Here is an 18,171-nt window from a genome sequence, read left to right as displayed (position 1 = left end):
TTCAGTATCATCTATATTTCCATTAGTAAACTTTCTATGGCCTGCTGCAGGAGAGTTTATTCCCACACTTTGGAAATACTAGTACTAAAAATCAAAAAGAAAAATCAGAAAATCAATTAAAAGATTGGAAGATGTAATTTCAAACCCAGGTGGAGGCACTGTCTTGCAAACATCCCACTTCCTTTCAAGCCCTCAACAGACCCTGCCTAGGAGTAACACAGAGCAGCTTACATCCACTAACAGGAGCAGAGCTGCGCAAATGGATTTACAGAAGAAAGGAGAGGTATTGTTCTTTTACTAATGAAAAAATCCTGACTAAAACCACCAACTCAAGTCTGGAATTCCACTATAGTTGTAAATAAGGCCACAGTTGCTCTGTTTGGGCAGCCTGGGGCAGCCCACACAGCCCAGAGCTGCAGAGGCCACAGCAGCAGCTCTGTCCCCTTGGGGAGGAGGTGCCCTGGAGCTGGCAGCAGGGCCAGAGGGAGTGATGAGACTGACACCTAGCTCCAGAGCCAATGGAGCCACAGGAAGCATGGGGATGCTCTCAGAAAGCACTCTCTGATACAGACAAACCCTGAGTGCTAAAATTCCTGCTATTTCCAGTTGTATTGGCTAACTCCTCCTTACAAGGCTATTACATGAGTTAATAAATGACCAACATTTCCCAAAACAGCAAAAGTTTCATGGGGGTCTTACCATGATGGACTGTCATCTCATTCCAGGACATAAATAAATTTAGCACCTGAGACTTAGTTGCTGCAGTTCAGCACAAAAACCAGAATGCTGAAGGCACAAGCCTTCAGCTCCATCCTTCATCTAATTCAAACAATTCTGCTCAAATGAGTGGCTCAGATCAGTAGAAGAAAGGAGTCATGTCTCAAACCCTTCTGGGATGGAGCATTGTGGAGTTGCAAGCACTGGTGTTCTAGAGCCTCACAGGAGCAATTGTTTTTTTAATGTTGCATTTCATCACCAGCTTCACTTGAGATTTGAGGTCTGACCAATACTGAACCCTTCTATTTTACTCAGCAGAGTTCAACTTAACAGGGTGAATTCTAAGAGGCCCATTAAAAGTAGGAAAAAAAGCAGAACTTGAAGTCTCATGACCTTAAACCAAATAATCTTGTGACACCCAATACATGTAGAAAGAATAGTTTGCAGAAACATGTGATTAGGGATAGAACAAAACAAGTATGAGTGGAAAGGAAGAATGAGGGAGACAGCAAGAAGAGAGGCAGAATTTTATTCCTGTGCAATGGGCAATCCAGCCATCAGGACACCTGGACTGGGAAGTGGAGCCTGCAGACTCATTCATGAGCTAAAAATGAGGAGTCTGCTTCATTCAGAAGCTAAAAAAACCCCAAAATCCAAAACCAAAACTCCTTTCCCATCAAGCACTAATTAGAAGACATACTCATATTTACTTGAAATTTGGTCTTTGTTTTCTACAAAATGAGCTCAAGATCAGACATCTTAAAATGGGAAGAAGAAAAAAAAAAAAGAACAGGATTTTTTACATGTAAAAGTCTCACTATTTTAATCCAGGCAATTTAATGTTTTTGGCATTTGGGTTTACTATACTAAGAATTGAATTAACTATACTAAGATTTGTGAGGGCAGCACTCATGCTGAACAATCACATGTGCTACCATATGCAAACTGGCAGATTTATTTTGCTAGATCCATTAAAAAATGAACTTAACGCTGTTAATTGCAAGGATTCACCTTCATCACACAAATGTACCTCTTAACTTCCAGGCTGCAATTAAGAGCAGGAACAGCAGGTCTGTGATTTCTACTTTCATTAGAAAAAAAATCAACAATTCCATTTTGAAGCAGAAGACTCCAAAATATTCTTAATGTGCCATTGCTGGATTTACTGCTTAAATTTTAGTTGCTGTCATTCACAGTGGTCTGTTCAGCAAATAAATGAAAAGATACTTCTTGGTATCCATGATAATTTGTATGTATTTCATCGTAATCACAATAATATTTTTAATATCTAGTGTCTAATTTTTATTTACTCTTCTGTGTTTACAGTAGGTTTGTAAAGACCCCTTTACCTTTTATAAATGAAGATATGTTTTTCCACATAATTCAGTAAATTTGAGGCTGATATTGGTTCTTATCCAGTTATCTTCCAAAAGTCATTACCCTCCTTTACCTTGCCACAATTTTTTTCCATTTGTGCTTTCAGCAAGGTGAAAGGTCTTCCATGAGGGGAATTTTTGCCTGTTGAGGTGGGTGCTTTGAGGGACTGGTTCACAGAAGCAAATCTCCCAGGCTCAGTGCTGACCTTTGGGCTTGCAGATGTGGAGCCTTGAATTTGTACTCTCACAGCTTAGGAAAGCAAAGTGTTTGAAAGGAAGGCTTTTGGATTTGGGATTCAGGCTCTCACAAGTGGTTGAAGGACTGAGAGTGCTCCTTGCAGGCTGTAGAGCCTGAGCTGCAGCAATCCCAGCCTCAAGTCCATGCAGGGTGAGCTTGTTATCACCGTGGTGTGTTTCATACCCCACCAAGCTGCTAATGGGCAAAGAGGGTAAACCTAGCCACACTGATATTATAACCAAATAAATAATCTAAAGTAGATGATAAAGGTGGATAGATAAAGAAAGATAAAGACAGAAAGATGAACAAAATGCAGCAGCTTTCCATGTGGAGTGAATGAGAGTAGATGGGAGCTCTGGCATCATGCTTGGAGCTCCAAGCACGCCCCAAGGGAGGGTCCAGCACCAACACCTGGGTGATTTAAGAGCATGCTGTCCTAAAAGCCTCCAGGCTTTGCTGTAGACAATGTCTGAATATAATTGCTTGAAGAATACATGCTGTAAATTCAGTTTCTAGTGAAGCTTTCCTTGAAGGACTTATTCATATTTGCCATGCAACTCAAGGGAAACATGGAGGCTGTGTTTCGATTGCTACCCATTTAACAGAGCCTAACTTCTCCATTTGGTCCATTACACAGCTTTTATTCTATCTCTATATAAACGGTGGTAGAAATTTGTTCTCTAAAACACCTTTTTTTTTCTCAAAAACAAGTAGCTTTTTGCAGTTTGTCAGTCCATGATTTTCCTTGCCCTTAAAATCTAACAAGCACTTTTCCATTCTCTATTACTATTTACTTTTGAGCAGGCTGACAAGCATACACTGACGGCAGACATAGTTTTAAAAAGCTCAATTCTTCATTTCTTTCCTTTTTTTCTTTTTAATTTTCTAGAAATCATCAGTCAGCCAGTCACCAGAAATAAAATATTATATCTGAAATTTTATGAATAAAGGAAAAAAAATTATGAATAAAGGATATGACTGAAGTAATGTAGAATGCATTGAATCTAAGCTAAAACTCTGTCAAAGTGACTTGGAATTTAGGTCCCGAGTTTTCAAGACTGTCCATTCAGTTTATCCCCTGAAAATTCAATTAAAATAATGGACTAACTTGAGGGGTGACAGAGGAAAGTCTGGCCTGTGACTTCTTGTCACATAATTAAAATGAAGAACTTTAGTCCAAGAGTAAGGGTTCTGTTGATGCACCTGTGGTGTCTCGGTCTATGACCGTCAGTGCAGCAAAATCTCATTTAAAGGACAACAGGTAACAGAGCAAAAAAAAAAGTCCCCCATGGCCAGGAAAGGAGAAGATGTGGGAGGAAGAAGGCAGAGGTGCAAAGCAGGATAATCAAACATTTCAGAACATTGCTCAGTCATGAGCTCACAGCAGTGACCTTTTCCCTGTAAAGAGAAGTAAAGGTTAAGCATCAGCCGTGCCTCAGCCAGCCCAGGCTTTCAGCGTGGTGCAGTTGCTAAGCTCCCCACAATAGGCATCCAAACATATGCATTTGGAAAGCTGTGTGAATCACCCTGGAGTAATGATAACTGAAGAGACATAAGGAATAAAACAAGCAGTCAAAACTCAGTGAGGCACTCTGAAATTTCGTTTGCGAAAGAAATGGAAAAAAAACAAAAGTCCACCCTCGGGTCTCTAAAAATAGCCACAGAAAATTATCAGTTCAGATACAGAGAAACACTCTGCTTCCTCAGGCCTGCACAAGAGGATGCCAGCTGACAAAGCTGTGAGAGGACAGACACATTTGACTCTGTATGTGAAGAATTTCATGGTTGCATTGTAAAAGCAGAAATGCTCATCACTACTGGAAGCTCTGAAGCCATGCTTTCATTCAGCAGAGCTGGCTGGCATCATAGACACTTCAGGGACAACAGACAGAGAAAAGTTCACTCTTTTCATTGTGTTTTTATATGCTCAAGCCTGATCTGTGGCTTGAGCTAAATCTACTGTGAATATTTTGCAGATTTCTTTTCTGGTAAGACAAGTTGGTCGATGAGAGACCTTGCTGATCATGGGAACAATGTGCAGTTATCTCTCAGTGAGAGTTCAATCAGCTGAGAAACTCACAGCTGGCTGAAAAGGAGAGATATACAAGCAGGAGGTAAAGTTCAGGGTAGCGCAGAATTTCAAGAGGTGAACAGGATGGGAAGAAACAGAAGAGATGAATGGATGGCACTGGGTGCTGGGAGCTGTTCTGCTGATCACAGCCAAAGCAGGACACCCTGCATGAGCCATGGACACCAGCTCAGGGCTGCACATTTGCTGTGTGGTGTAGAATTCACTCCCTGCAAACACTGAAATTCAGGGCATTCTTCAGTCAAGGGGCCTTGGGATTAATTTCGTTTAGCCAGGTTTCTCCCAAATAGCTGCACAAAAAATTATGCAAATGGAAAGAAGCAAAATAGATGTCTATCTGTTTTCCTGTTCTCTCACATAATTTTTGTGCTGAACAGGAGTCATTCCAAGCTGTGGACGTCTTAAAGAAAAGCTGGAAAAAATTAATATCCTACAGATGAAAGGGAGATGATTGTACAAGTCTTGCCATCTTCCCTTCCAGAGAAGCTAAGTGGAACCACAACCTGCTAAGATCTAGCAAAAGAGAGGCATGGAGGAATAATTTTTTTGAAAGTAATTTTAAGTTGTATAATTAAAAAACTTCTGTTTAAACCAGTGTGCAACATCTGTGGTGAATATTTTCCTGAATTTTTCCAATAGGACGATCCTAGTCAAGATGAAATTTCTAGAGACAAGACTGATTTTGGTCCCTGAGAATACTCCTTTTTTTACTCCCACTATAAAAGAACAATAGTCTCATAAACCTGTGATAAATTTACTTTATCAGCTGCTTATCAGAAAAAGAGTAGAGCAGGAAAGTGAAAAACAATTAAATATAAGATACAACTTTTATGGTCCAGGTCACTTAGTATTTTTCTTAAGAAGATTTCAGCAGTGTGCTCAAGTAGTGACATCCATGGAAGAGACTTTATCACTTTCTTAGATAAACATGTCAGTATAATAAGGATTTTGCAGATTAAATTTGCAAGATCAGAATAAAACCATGAGTTTCAATGTCAGACATGCATTTTTATGTCACCCGATGGTGACATTCAGCAGTATTGTCTGAGGACATGGACTTCAGAGAAAACTGAGTGTGGTGAAGTGAGTTTGAAGGATGCAAACATCAGAACTATTTGTTTACCAAAGTCTGAGGATTTCATCTAACAGTGCTAACAGGTATGATCTCAGTTGTGAAGGCATGAGAAAGGACATCACAGGTGTGGCTCCAAGTATATAATACCCATGCAGATTGAGCCTTCCTGCTCACTCATCTAAGAAGCATTTAACAGCTGAATATCTCCACTGAGAGACCCCTAACTTAAAAAGGTAGAAAGGTAGAAAAACATGACGGTAAGAAATGCAAGATTAATGGATTTCAGTTCTAAGATAAATCTGACCTTTTGGTCATATTCTGAGCCTCTTGGAGAATTAAAAAGTTTTAGAAGGGTGGTGCCTTTCCCATCAAGTGAAAGGGATAATCCAGCTTCACCCAGAATCTGACCCCTCTTGCCACTGCCCAGCTTGGCAGGGCCCACTGGCGATGGAGCTTCAGCAGAGAGCACACCTGGAACTGAAAGCTGAGAGATTTTCCTGCCACTCAACACCTTCCCATGGCCTTCAGCCTGGTCTGCCCCTGACTGACCTGAAAAAACACAAATGTAACATTTTACAGTAGCATAAATGGCTACCAGAGATCAGAGCAAAGGCAGAACAAAGTCTTAGTGGTAACAGACATCATTCAGTGATAAATGCTGAGAACGACTGATTTGGCTTGGTGGCACATCCCCATTGAGCTGTACTGGAGTGTTCCACATGTAAATCCTCCAGGTTTTCAGGACATAGAATCATAGAATCTGAGAATAATTTGGGTTGGAATGGAGCTTAAAAGTAGTTTAGTTTAAATCCTCCTGCCATGGGCAGGGACACCTTCCACTAGACCAGGTTGCTCAGAGCCCCATTCAGCCTGAGATGAAGGGGTCCAACAATTCATCCAACAATGAGATGAAATTCAAATCAAAGTCTTACAATGGCCAAAAACTTTATGCTATTTAGGGTTATCCAACTACGTCCAAATTTTGAATGGTCAATATTTAGTATTTCTTTTTGTATTATTTTGATTGGTTTGGTTGTTTTAAACTTGGAGGAGAAGAAGAATAGACAAATCATGAACAGAGAACTCTGTATGACCAGACTGACCAGGCTAAAAATTAACCTGGTTGCAAGTAAATGGCAATAACCCGACTGCAGGAACTATTGTACTGTGATAAGGAATTGGGCAAGGAGAACACACAGAATCTGTAGACAACTTCTATGTGAAACTGAGCTGAGCTTCATGTGGATTAACTGAAAGTGCAGCTAAACCTCCAGGTTATCTGCTTCCATCTTCATACTGGCTGACAGGAGAAGCTTGTGCTTTCTCTTCATTAAGGTCCAGGTCTTATCCTCTACTGCCATGTCTAGCAAGCAGGAATAGGTTTGTTTATGTTCATTCATATGGTTCTGACAGATCCTTTCAGCAAAGACACGCATCTGTGCCTGCTTTAAAACCTGATCCCACTCTGTGACTGACATAATTCTCCTCCAAACCAAGGCCAACTTAACCCTCTTTGCACACAACCCTTCAAACATCATGGAGTAGCAAAAAAGAAAGGGTTGAAATCAGCTCAGCTTTTCAGACTCAGAAATATATACATGTTTGAATGGGAATATTCTGACAACAACGAAAATTTAGGATTGAACAGCAGGTCCAAATATGCAAAAAATGCACACTGAAAATCGTCTCTGTGATCACCATCTCTCAGGTTTCAAGTGTACAAGAGGAAGGTGAGTGATGCTCAGAACTGGTGTTACCCAAGGGTAACACCAGCCACCTTTACTCAACAAGGAAAGACCACCTTACCCCAGAAACTGTGAGATGGTATAGAAAAACCTCTAGGTCCTGGCCATGATCCCTCCTGGCTACTGCAAAAATTGATCCTGTCCTGGCTGGAACCAGGACAGTACCTTGTTTTCAAATCAATGTACAGCAGCTGGGTTTATGCTTTGCCATGCCTGTGATTCTTGTTTGCTGCCCTTGAGTTACTTAATGCTCCCTCATTCTTCCCTTGATGCCATCATGTAAATGATTCTTGACAAGCAACATGAAAAATGAGACATCAAATCATAAAAATAACGAAAGCTGCATGACTTGTGTTTCATATTAGAGGATGGCTGGTTGTTGGGAGCTGATAGACTCCTCAGGAAAGGAGCACAAGTGGAGTGTAAAGGCAGCAGATCCTGCAGAGCAGCATCTTGAATCGGACTTGATGACCCTTGTGGATCCCTTCCAGCTCAGGATATTCCATGATCATGATTCCATGATCCCATGGAGTAGGTGAGCTCCATCTCAGCGCCACGCAGAGCTCTTATGTGTGAACTCCACACATAAGAGCCCATACTGTGTCCAGCTTCAAAATCCTTCTGTTCACACCACAGACTCTCAGCTCCCCATGCAAAGACGTGGAGAGCCAAGCCACAGACCCCCAGGGTGCTCAGTGTCCAATGGCACTCACAGCATCTTGAAAGAAAGAAAAACTGAAATATCATCCCTGTGTGCTGGGCCAAAGACAACATCCCCATGGCAGTGCTGCTGGCTGCTTGTAAACATTGGAAGCTGAAGAAGGTTTCTGGAGCCAAACATATTTTGAGGGCATTTAGGCTCTTATTCATTTCCAATTTCAGAATAAAAGAAAGAGGACTGCTGTAGCAATTAATTAAGTTGATTAGATATAAATTTTCTCATCAGGTTATATTGAATCAAATATAACAGTTCTTAAGAATCTGATTTATAAATAAAAAGTGTGATGTCTAGTCCAGAGACCTTATTTTCTTTGACATTTATACTAAAACAAAATTCAGATATTTAACATAGCAATTTCTCTTATATTCCAATTATTCCCAAGCACTTTTAAATTACCATGAAAAAAATCATTCATTTCCATTTTGCTTCCCAACAGCCATCTGACACACAGGGTGAAAGGAACTTTTCAATAATTACCAAATAATTTATGACCAAATAAATTTGTAGACAGCACTAATTTAATAACCAGCCAAGAGGTGACGGTACAAAAAAGATTTGTGGAGGTGGCCGCATACCTGAGAGTAGTCAATGACATATTAAATTAAATATCTCTCTCTGGTGGAAATCAACTAAAAGGCTAAAGAAAGGATTTATTAAGTCATTTGTCACTAAATCCAGAATTTCTCAATACACTATTTCACAATTACTGGAAAGTTCATCCAGCCAAATATGAAAGGGCTCAAAGGACTCCTGTCTTGGAGAAGCTGCAACCCTCCTCTTTTTGCAGACACAGGCTCTAAAAATTAGGTTTTCTATGATCCCTTGTGCAGTCTCAGCCTTACAAATGCTTACAAATTACTGCAAAAATGCTATTAAAATGACTGCTGAATTTATCATCAGCACAATAGCAATATTTGTCATTACAGGAAGAGAGATAAACATTTCCAAAATGTGATAACTGGGGAATAGGAGCAGTATGACACAGCTTCCATAATAGTGAGTGGCAGCAGCTCCAATATCTAACTTGTATGGGGGCAAAGCAAGCTGTCTGATGAGCTGATGTATATTTGACAGTATTTCCACTTCTGGGCTGCAACAAAACAAAACTGTCAATAAAGTCCAAGGACAAAGTGATCTTGCTGCAGAAGTCTATAACTCTTACTGATCTTGGCAGGAGTTGTGCCAGCATGTACTGGGGCAAGCTGCACATTTATAGATTCTTCCCTTTATTGCATATTTCATTATCTCAGCATATTCATTATTGCTATAATTTTTTATTGAAAGCCATTATGCTGTAATAGATCCAATAGACAATTGATTTGAGTGAATGGGCTTGTACATGTGATGGGATTTAGGTCTGCCCCATGGAACAAACAGGCACCTAGTGGAAATACACTTGACAGAAGCCTTTGCACAATCTTTGGCAATTCCAGAAAGTGCATTTAAATGAGAAGGTCAGCTTGTGCACACCCCTATTTGAAACTTTTTTCTCTCCTATACTTTATGGAAGTTGGATGGCCACAGGGTCACAGAAGCAAGAACTTGAAGTGCTGAATGTACTTGGGAGTGTACTTTCTTTTTCCAAAGAAAGCAGAAGGCACAATTTAAGAGGAGAATTTCTGCTGTGGTGCCTCTGGGTGGTGCAGTTTGCATCTGACCCTTCAAAGGGTGAGAGCCTGTGAAGGAATGACCTGTTCCTTGTCAGCCTGAAACTCATGTATTGCACCATGACCTAAAGTCAACTGAAAACAGAGACTTTAAAGTCAGCCTTGTTTTGAAATGTAAGGGTATATCAGACAATTGTAACCAAATAGCCTTTGTTTCACATATAAACAACAGCTGCTAAACAAACAGAGCCTTCTAAGAATGATTTGTTTCCAAGTCTCTCAGTTTAGAATTAATCTTTCTGGGAAATAGTTATAATGTCACAGCCAATACATTTTTGCCCCATGATACTTATTTTGCAAAATGAAAATCAACAGTTACAGCTTTAAGAGGGAATGAGCACAGCAACTACTTAACAATTTGTTCTTGGCAGGATCTGACCATGTCCCAATACCCTACAGATTATTGTTTTTATAATGGAAAAATGCAGCATTCAGCAGGAAAAGAGATTATTGTTGGCTGGAGTGCAGAGCAGAACATTGCTTCCTTTGCTCACTTCTAGCACAGTATCTCTCCTCAAGGCTCAGCCATCCCACCACTTCCAGAAACCTGCATCACAGGCACCCCTTCAAGCTCCAGACATTCCAGCTGCTATCTTGGAAAATGCTTTGTGGGAGGGACTTTGCACAGTTTCACTTGCAAATGATATTGCAGGCTCCCTGTTGAGGAAAAAGCAGGATGTGCATCTTTGCTTTCCATCAACTCAGCTCCCTGGGCCTTCACTCCAGGACTTTGACCCTTTCCAAGTGCTGTATATCAGAGCCAAAGCAAGCATGGATGAGCAAGGTTCTCACCCTCTGCCAAGTTTGATGATGTGTCTTTTCTCCCTGGGAAGAATGACAGTAATTCACAGAACAGACAAACGAAGAAATGAAGGCACTTGATAGAGCAAGCCCTGGATGGGATCCTGTGGGCCAGCACAGCCAGACTGTCACTGTCAGTGCCTCTCCAGCCTCCCTCCTCCACCTGGGCCACCACTGCAGCAGCAAGGCCTGATGCAAATCCCACTGCAGGCCACCACTGCAGCAGCAAGGCCTGATGCAAATCCCACTGCAGGCCACCGCTGCAGCAGCAAGGCCTGATGCAAATCCCACTGCAGGCCACCGCTGCAGCAGCAAGGCCTGATGCAAATCCCATTTGAAGGCCTGTGCATCCTCCCGGGCCAGGAGGAAGCACAAAGGGTGACAGACTGTCTCTGACTGCAGCACAGGGCACAGGCAGAGGCTCCCCAGGTGTGCTGTGCCCCAGTGCAGAGCAGGATGGGGAGCACCCACAGACCTCTCATGGTTTTTGCAGATTACCTTGATCCAGGGTCATGGTGTGGGAACCATCATTCAAGATAGTAAGCAATAGAACAGTATGCTAAAATATTTTGTTCCAAATATACTGCTATGCAACATCACCTTCTGCTGCAGTGCTGCCCCAGTGCTGCTGATAATGTTGAGCCTATGGTTTCCTTTGGGGAAATTAAATCAATTTATTCATCAATACACTGCAGGGGTTTTGTCACAGGTTAAGAATCTATTACAAATTTGTCATTAGCTTGCATTTATACTGAGACAAAGAGGAAAATATCCTTTTCAAGCTGTACTTACAACTCCATAGCATGGAAAGCAAAGACATTTTAATATGTTTCTAGATTTATGTACATTTTAAACTTCATCCAGAATGCTGTTACCAGGACCCTGCTACTTCAGACTGCCCCAGACTGACACACTGGTTTTGTGGAGATGAATGAAAGCAGTGTCAGCCCTTTTGCTGATCAGACAATCAAAGAGAGGCATTTTGAGGCAAAGTTATGTAGGTGGATAAAGTGTCAAGTAGGGAACACACAGAGAGAGATGGAGGTGCTTAGATTAGGACATTGGCTTTATCTATAGGACAGGGTAAAGTAATTACAGCCAAAGTTTTAAATCTGTTCAGAGCAAGTAGGGCATTTACTACTGACTACAGAAGAATTAAATAGGACCTTGGACACATCAACAGTGAGAGTGACAAGGGAGAGGTGCCCATTACACACATAGAGACTTCCTACATCAGTATGAAAAGTGCCTCCTTTTTCAAACTATGGAGCTGTCTGTGCTTAATACACTTGATCTTGATAAAATGGTTATTGTAAATCCATACCAGCAGGGCACAAAGGGGGGATGTCAGGAATAAAACCCACCAAGATTACAGCTAAACTCAGTTAACCTGGAAGGTTATCCACCTCTAAGAGTGAAAAATATCTGACAGTATCTTAAAAAGTGTGGGTTGTTTTATATTGAACATGAACACAGCATTACCAAAACCATGTTGAATGGAAATAAGAATGTTTTAAAACCAGCTGCACTATCATGCTTTTAAAAAAGAGATTTATGTGACCTGTACAGTGCACAAAAGGACTTACAGGATGTCAAGGCTGGATTTTCACAGCCTCCATGCTGCAGGCCATGCTGCAGTTTGTGCCCACCATTCAGCAGCAAGAAATAGCTAGAGGAATTAGTAATGAAGACGAGGGCTCTGGTTCCCCTTATACCCTCCTGGAAATGTGCTTGGGAGCACCATTTGCAATGAAGCTCTCCATATATTGTGCATGTGCTTAAAAAAGCTCTACTGGTCCATGCCAGAGTGACAGCAATACCTCTTCTTATTTCATTTTGATGAAGTAATTTCCTATGAAAGATGCCAGCAAGGCATAATTCTGCATAGCAAAATGGTGTCTTGGACACCTACACCTTCCCTGGTTTCTGATGTTTTTCATTTCTAGTACTGCCATAAACTCACTGAAAGACTTAAGGGTTTTTCATTTTTCTGGTTCTACAGAAAAATATCCTTTTCTATTGAAAACCCCACAGAATAAAGGAAGTTCTGTGCATATCTGTGGTGATGCCTCTTGAGTTAAATTGACCTGTGTTTGTAGACCATGTGTTCCTTTTGTTTCGTTGCATTACCAGCCAAAACCCCTTTGCTAAATGCAATGAATCACTTTCTTCTTTCTAGAAATACAAGACTTTGCTGACTCGGGGAAAAAAATAATGAAGAATCCTCTTTTACAGCAAAAACTTTAATGCTTATTTAATAGGTAAATTTATTGCAGTTTGTGGTTTTCATTTCCTCACAAAAACCACCAGCAGAACAGATCTTCTCAATCAAATGCGTTATTGGCCCTGCTCCACCTTCCCATTAACAGTGACTCATAAGCTAGAGCTTAAAAAATAAACCTGATTTACTTTAAATAGAAAGAGAACAGAAAATAAAGGCAGCTGAAGTATTTCAGGTGCTGAAAAAGAAGGCTGAGGAGGTGAATTTTAATACTGAGTAAGTAATCTGGAGCACAGCTACTGCATCCCCCTAAATACTGTGGTGCTTGCTGTGCAAAAGGCTTTCTGCTCTGGGCTTAATGCATGTGACACTTTGCTGATGGGCCCTCCTAGGTCTCTAATGCTGAGCTTTGGATTTAATGCTCCAAACAGTTGGAAGAAAAATGCCTTCCCCTATGAGTGTTAGTTACAAGGCTCTTAGAAGTGAATTGATTGCAATCTCCCATTATTCATCATCTAAGGCATTACACCTGCAGCTCTAACTGAAGTATTTATGACTATCCAACAGAGAGCTGTCTGTGCCAAACTCCAGGCAAGGTTACTCACACCAAAAGTAGGAATGTAATGGACTATAAAACTACCAGGAGCAGACAGCTGCTAACTCCTCCATGGGCTGAGGACAAACAGAGCCAGCAGGAGAGCAGAGCCCAGCACGTGCAGAGGGAGGAGATGAGTTCAAGGGTGCTGGCTGGAAAGGCTCTGGCCAGGCACACTCACTGCCCTGCCAACAGGGCTGGAGCTGTGCACAAAGCAGCCAGAGCGTAAGGAAAGGTGAAAACAAGTTTGTGCAATATGGATACGACACACTGCATGCAGAAATGCAGCCTTATGTTTATGAATATTGAAAAGAGACAACTAACAAACCCCTCTGAGACACTGGATGTATCAGCTTGGCCATAGCACAGGCAGGAAATCTGATCAACACACTTTTTGTGTGGAGGAGAAAAGACAATGCACTGCTCTTAAATAAAGTGTAAATGCATTGCAGTAGATTTCCTCTCCCACTCTCTTTGTGGACTCTGCTACATACACTGAAGGTGCCAGACTAGCCACCCTACAGAAACAGGAAAGAAATTAATCTTCCTGAGCCACTTAACGAACATATGCTTGGGCAGACGGGCTTTACTTAGGGCTTTGAAGTCCTAAACTAAACATCCAAGTCAAAGACAGCCAGTACAGATGGAGGAGCAGAAGGTTATTGACTCAGACAACAGTGCTTGACAAGCAGGGAGCTCAGTGCTGCAGCAGCTGCCCTTTCAAAATGGGTTTCATCAAAACACAGCAAAACACACGCGGGCAGTGCAGGTGTACACAAGCAGGGGACATGATTTGGGATCAGCTGTTAACACAGCATTTTCCACTTTTGATGAGACCCAATATAAGGAGGAAGCAGCAGCAAGGACACCTCTTGCATCCTTAGGAGTTTTGGCAAAGCTCACTGAAGGTAACTGAAGAGAAAGGAGGAGCCAGGTACCTCCATTACCTTCCCTATCCCACAAACTTCAACTTGCATTGAAGAGCAGAGCTAGCAAAATATTCACAATTGCAACACAGCTTGAATCAATGGGAATTCCTGCGCTTTTCTGGTTCTTATTATTGTTTTTCCTAAAAGATAATGCAGAGGTTCACCTGATTGCCATTGGCCAAGATTTCATTGACTCAAAAAGGGGCAAGTTCAAACCTGAGACAGAAAAATGACCAAAATGTGAGGGGAAAGGACATAATTGTAGCAGATAAAAGAGAGAATAATCATGTCCTAACTTTAAGTTACCACATCCACAACTCTTTCTTCCTCCCAGTCCTAGCTGAGCAATGCAACTAAATCATTAATTTGCATTTATAGAAGTCTCTTCCTTATGGCAAACTGTAGAATCATAGAATGGATGGGTGGGAAGGGACCATAAATGACATCAAATTCAAACCCCACTGCCATAGGCAGAGACACCTTTCATTGGACCTGGTTCCTCATGGCCCCATCCAGTCTGGCCTTGAACGCTTCCAGGGCTTGTCAGCCCCAGCTTCCCTGGGCAGCACTGTTACAGTGCCTCACCACCCTCACAGGGAGGAATTTGTTTGTAACATCTAATCTAAATCTACCTTATTTTAGTTTGAAGCTATTTGTCATGTTATCACATGGCCTTGAAAAAGTCCCTCTCCTTTCTTCCTGTAGCCTCTTCAGGTACTGGAAGGTGCTCTGTAGTTTCCCCAGAGCCTCCTCAAGGCTGAACAATCCCAGTTCTTTCAGGCTGTCTTCACAGGAGAGTGTCTCCAGTCCTCTGATCATCTCAGTGGCCTCCTCTGCACTTGATTCAACAGGTTGACATCCTTCTTAATTTGGGGTCCCAGAGGTGAATGCAGAAGTCCAGGGGGTTTCACCAGAGCAGAGCAGAGGGGCAGAATCACCTCCCTCACCCTCCTGCCCCCTCTGCCCAGGACGTGTTTGGCTTTCCAGGCTGCAAGTGCACATTGCTGGGTCTTGTCAACCTTCTAATCAACCAACAGCCCCAAGTCTTTCTCCTCAGGGCTGCTCTCGCTGTCACAGGCTGTGTACAGAGTGCCAATTTGGCTATGCAAATTAAAAGTGAACAATTAAAGAGCTGATATTTGTAACAGGAATGTTCATAGGGGGAAATTAGCACCATTTTGAAGGAAAAAAAAATTGAGCAGCTTGTGGCAGCCTGAGGGCAGGAGGAACTGACACGATGTTATTGCACACTTTATGCCCATGCAATATTAATGCAATCACCATGACAACCGTGACATCCTCTGAAATTATACACCTTTACAACTATGGAACATCTTCTGAAGGAAAAGAAACACATCTACAGCTTGCAGGAAGGCTGTTCTAATCTAAAAATCTATCTTTTTTTATAAGGATTCAAACATTTCCTCAACATCTTTTTTTCCTGAAGGCTACTGTAAGTTTGTTTCTAATGTGCATCTGACCAAAGCATAGCCATGGCTGTCTGGTTCTTTTTCCATATAAATTTATGCTCTAAATTGACATGATTATTGTTTAAAGGCAGAAAGTGGTACAAGGAAAAAAAAAAAAGAAAAAAAGTCTGCACAAAGTAGCTGATCAAAGTCTTATAAAAATTGAAATATTCAACATGTCAAAACCAATCATGGCTACATCCACCAGACACCTTGCTTAATCAGGAGCTGAGGTAGGATGCATCTTTAACATTTCTATAGTGTTAGCACAGTGTTTTCAGTGAACAAATAATCTGGATCCACTGAGAATAATATGGGAAACTACATAATGTAGGAGCCTGAATACCAGCCACAAAGCAATTGCTCAGAAAAGTAATATAAAGGCCACCAGACACTGTGTCATGCCAATGTTATCCTTTTCATAATGTATTCAGAAAAATCAAAATGACATAAGCAGGCTTTAGTAATGATGCCTCACTTCTAGAAAAATGCCCCATGTGGATTGCTACACTGCAGTCCTCTGCTTTTTATAGCCTTGTTACATTTCCTTCCAAATTGAAACCAGGCTGGGATTCAAGTGTACGTTCTTCCACTCATTTCAATTGGTAAAAAAGCATCAAAGTACCTCAGGTTTATTAGAGAGAAAATGAGGAGTTTCCAAACAAGAAAAAATGAAAACAAAGTGGTAAGTGTCCTGCCCCCAGTAAAATTTGGAGTAGAGGTTCAAGGCAGCAACTTGACTTCTGTTGCGCTGTTACTGAGGATGGATGCACTGGACAGTGTCAAAGGGATAACAGACTCACTTTGTGCAGTAGCTGAAAGTCCTCATCCAAAAACAATACCTTAAAAGCATGTAAGAGCTTTAATATTCCTGCTTATTTTCATAAAAAGCTGCAGATAGAGAAAAAAAATAAGATAAACAGAGGACTCCTCGATCTATTAAAATCAAGTTCAAAAGTCCAAAACTTATCCAGCTTCCCTGTTTCCTGATTGGACACACTCATGGTTCTTCCCACTGGTTTAGTGCCACCAGGTACTCCAGAACAAACACAGCACACTCAGAATTTATGACAGACACCAACACATTTCAGTGCCAGACAGTCACTCCAACACTTTGCCAGGATAACCCTGCCCCGGGTTTGTCTCTCACACTCCAAGCAGATGGTGGGAGCACGGCTCTGGTGGCAGGGTCTGCTCTGCCTGCAGAGCCATTTCCAGGCACAGGAGGAGACAGGAGCTGCCCCTGGCCACAGCATTCACCCACTGGAAAGCCTGGGCACTGACCCCAGCAATGGACACAGCTGCTCGTGAGAATTCTCCAGCATCTTTCCTTCTTTCCCCAACTCCAGCATTGGCCCCACCATTGTCTTGGGCACAAAGTTAAAACCACAGGAGACAGGCATTGTGTAATTGTGTGACAGCACTCAGGGGAATAGACCAAACACTGCATCTTAATTAATTCCTACTTTCACCATGTTTATAGAGATATCTAAAGATTTTAGGTTTTATACATTTTTTTTTTTATATATTTTGTAGCTTCGTAGCATGTCAATGTGTGGTTATATAGCTCCTTGTATTTTTCCTGCACTTCCTCTCGGATTTCAGAATAATAAGCTAATCCTTCCAATGCATACTTGGAATTCTGTTTATTCTTATTCTTAAGAAGAAGAAACTTGACAAAGATATATTTTTTCTGCTAGAACTTAGAAGACATAACAAGAAATCCTCTGGAAAAACTCCAGTGGAGCAGAACCTGGGGGAAAATTGCCCAACCAACTGCTCTTCTAATTGGACAATATTTGTTAGACTAATGAAAACTTGTTAAACTTGTATAAATTGTAGAAATCTGATGCCAGGTGTGCCCATAACCATGGAGGCACCAGGTAGCTTCCATTAAAGACCTGCATTTTAACTTTTACTATTTTAACTGTTACATGTTTTACTTTTTGGGGATTTTTTAGGCAACAACAGGAAATGTGAAATTGTCCCAGTGACACATATTTTTGAGCACAACTTAGTGACTATAACAGTGTCTGCTTCTGGCAGTGGCTGACTAAAGCAATGTGGGGTAAGAGTTGCTAAGGAGGAGTGTGAGCCCTGGAGAGAGATATTTGCTGCATTGCTTACACCTCTGTGTGCTTTGCCACAGTAAGAATAGCACCCTAGCATGGGAGATCAAACATGGGCTTGGGATAAAGATAGACAGCAGTCTTACACTTTCAGAGAGAAGTTACATCATCAGCAAAACTAACCAAGAAATGTAGAACACACCAAATGCTTTTCCTACAACCCTCTCTGCCAAAAACTATATAAAAAAAAACTGTCAAGTAAACTAAATCTGAAAATTCTTAGGACACATTTTGTCCTACATTTAGTTAAAATATTGTATATGTGTATATGCTAGAAGAACCTGGAAGGGTTACGTAACAGCTTTATTTAGAAAATACTACAGTAAAACATGAGACTTATGCAAAGCTCAGTTCCAGTGACATGATTTTATTCGTGACACTAATTTCTGTGATCATATT

Source organism: Melospiza georgiana, chromosome 4 (assembly GCF_028018845.1).
Source record: "Melospiza georgiana isolate bMelGeo1 chromosome 4, bMelGeo1.pri, whole genome shotgun sequence".
NCBI classification, from domain to species: domain Eukaryota; kingdom Metazoa; phylum Chordata; class Aves; order Passeriformes; family Passerellidae; genus Melospiza; species Melospiza georgiana.
Note: the sequence above shows the minus strand (reverse complement) of the source record.